This window comes from Nicotiana tabacum, chromosome 20 (genome assembly GCF_000715075.1).
Source record: "Nicotiana tabacum cultivar K326 chromosome 20, ASM71507v2, whole genome shotgun sequence".
In the NCBI taxonomy this organism is placed as follows: domain Eukaryota; kingdom Viridiplantae; phylum Streptophyta; class Magnoliopsida; order Solanales; family Solanaceae; genus Nicotiana; species Nicotiana tabacum.
Window position 1 is genome coordinate 49,847,717 of NC_134099.1, and position 2,759 is coordinate 49,850,475.

The 2,759-nt window shown below is 33.7% G+C and overlaps 1 long non-coding RNA gene across 1 annotated transcript; it reads right to left on the bottom strand.

Moving 5' to 3' along the window:
• Positions 1-467: 467 nt before the first annotated feature.
• Positions 468-1,193, bottom strand: LOC142174123 (uncharacterized). The gene is made up of 3 exons (XR_012703454.1): positions 1,149-1,193; positions 1,022-1,064; positions 468-653 (listed from the first exon to the last, which is right to left on the bottom strand). It is a non-coding gene; the product is annotated as an uncharacterized LOC142174123 (long non-coding RNA).
• Between the last annotated feature and the right edge of the window lie 1,566 nt (positions 1,194-2,759).

The window sequence follows — 2,759 nt, forward strand, 5'->3', positions numbered from 1 at the left end:
CTTCCTTTCTTCTATAAATAGAAGAGATTTCAGTTCATTATGTACATCAGTTTGAATTCGAATAATATATCAGTTTCTCTCTATACTTGTCTTTACTTTATAGTCTTTATTTTATAACACGTTATCAGCACGAGACTCTGCCATCTCAAGCAAATATTTTGTAAGTATCTAAGGTAAGAACTTTCTTTTCCTAGATAATGTTAAATCTTTCTAAACTTGAAGTTATAGCCCTGGATATATCGGGCAAAAGCTACATGTCTTGGGTGCTTGATGCTGAAATTGATCTTGATGCGATGGGTCTGACAGACACCATCAAAGACAAAAAGCAGGCATCAAACCAAGACCGTGCCAAAGCAATGATATTCCTACGCCATCACCTTGATGAGGGCCTGAAAATGGAATATCTTACTGTTAAAGATCCAGTCATACTGTGGAATAATTTGAAAGATAGATATGACCACCTGAAGATGGTCGTTCTTCCACAGGCACGATATGATTGGACTCATCTAAGGCTACAAGATTTTAAATCTATCAGTGAGTATAATTCTGCTATGTTCAGAATTATTTCCCAATTGAAGTTATGTGGTGATAATATTACTGATCATGATATGTTGGAGAAAACTTTCACCGCTTTTCATGCCTCGAATATGCTCCTACAGCAGCAATATCGAGAGATGAGATTTAAAAAGTATTCTGAACTTATCTCACATCTTCTTATAGCCGAGCAACATAATGGGCTATTAATGAAAAATCATGAAAGCCGACCTACTGGTTCTTGTCCATTCCCTGAAGTGAATGAGACGAACTTCCACCAGGCTAAACGTGGAAAAGGTCGTGGCCCCAGTCGTGGTCATGGTCGTGGTCGGGAAAGAAACTCTAATCATGGTAATTATAATGCACCAAAGAACACTCCTCACCACCAGCAGTGGAAAAGGAAGGAACAAAAGCATGAAGCGGTGCAAGTACCAAATGCAGAAAATACATGCTACAGATGTGGAGAAAAAGGGCACTGGTCACGTACCTGTCGTACGCCAAAGCACCTGGTTGAGCTTTATCAAGCCTCCCTTAAGAAGACAGAGAAAAATGTTGAAGCAAATTTTATTTCTGAAGATAATTTGGACTTCATGCATTTGGATGTAACTGATTACCTTGCACTCCCAGAAGGAGAAACAAGTCATGTAATCGGTGGTTAAATCTGTAGAAATGTAAATATTTTAATTTTTGTTATTTGTAATAAATAGTATGGTTATGTAATTGTTGTACATAAAGAAAAATTATGATTTGATAATGATGTTTACTATAATATATCTTGTTTATGTCATTTTGAAGAATATGGATAACATTATTATATCAACTTAAACTCTAGCAGAGTTTGCAAAAAATATACAACCACAAGAAGTGGTTATATTTCGTATATCTCATTGTAATTATATTTTGTTAACTACCAGAATTGGTATATGCCTATGATCACCAGAAGTGTTTTCTATGGTTACGATTGAAGATAAGCTATATAAATATTCTCTATATTAAATGCACGCCTTAATTTGCTCCTGAAGTAGTAAATATTTTAAAAGAGGTTGAGGCATCATAATTTGATGTTATTAATGCGCATTCAGATAATTATGTTCGATTTACTGAAGGATGAGAACTTTTGATAATATTAATCCATTCCCTGAAGTGAATGTGACAATACTAATAAGTCGGGTAAATATGAACGCGCTCTTGATGTGAATACATTATAATTCACCTCCAGAAGAGTTAATATAATTGAGAGAATATATACTCAATATTTCGTATTTTAAATTTGCTCCTGAAGAAGTAACACAATTGAAATTGCCTCATGGAGTGGAAAATATTATGAAGAGGAGTTTTTGTGTGCTTAAACAATTGTTTTACATTGTTTATTTGATTGTGATTATCTCATGACACCAGAAGTGTCTGAGCAATATTTGATAGTACAAAATGTATCAACAACTCCTGAAGAGCTAAATGTTTGCCTGAAGAATACATGGCACCAGTAGTGCCAGATAAATATTAGATTGTGGATAATAAATGAAGGCTCTCGAAGAGCTTATATACAAATATGTCATTCATATTATATGATTATGGTCAAAACATATGTTGTAGTAAACCTGAAGTTTACTAATACAAATGGCTATCATATTGAGACTACAAATGATTGGAAGATTGATAATCTTCATGTTTCCACAATCATAGGGGTAAAATAATATGTATGTGAGAAGTTACCCGCCTTATTCTTTAATTTGTACTATATCATGTATCACAGTAAACCAGAAGTTTACTAAAGCAAAAGTTTATGCCATAGTAAACCAGAAGTTTACTAAGAGATAACACATGACATGATAAACTTGAAGTTTCATTTGCCATTTTTAAATGAGCTATTTGAGAATTCAGATAAGCATATACTAAAGAACTAGAAGATTCTACAGGAATTCTCATGTGTTGCTTGTTCTCATAATGAATTGATTATACCAGCTAAAGTTGGGACTAAGACCCCTGATTCTGAAATATATAAAAAGTGAATATGGGCCCGTTCACCTATCATGTGAACCACTTATAGGTGCATATATGAGATGGTTACATGTGTAATTATTGTCAACCTGCAGTTTGACATTTGGAATTGCTTTTATCGATTAAGAACATAATTTTCAGATTATGAAATCAAGACAGTTCATCTTGATAAAACCATCGCTTATGAGAAAAAAGCTTCATGTGTTGGTCTAAGATTTTCTAAATTG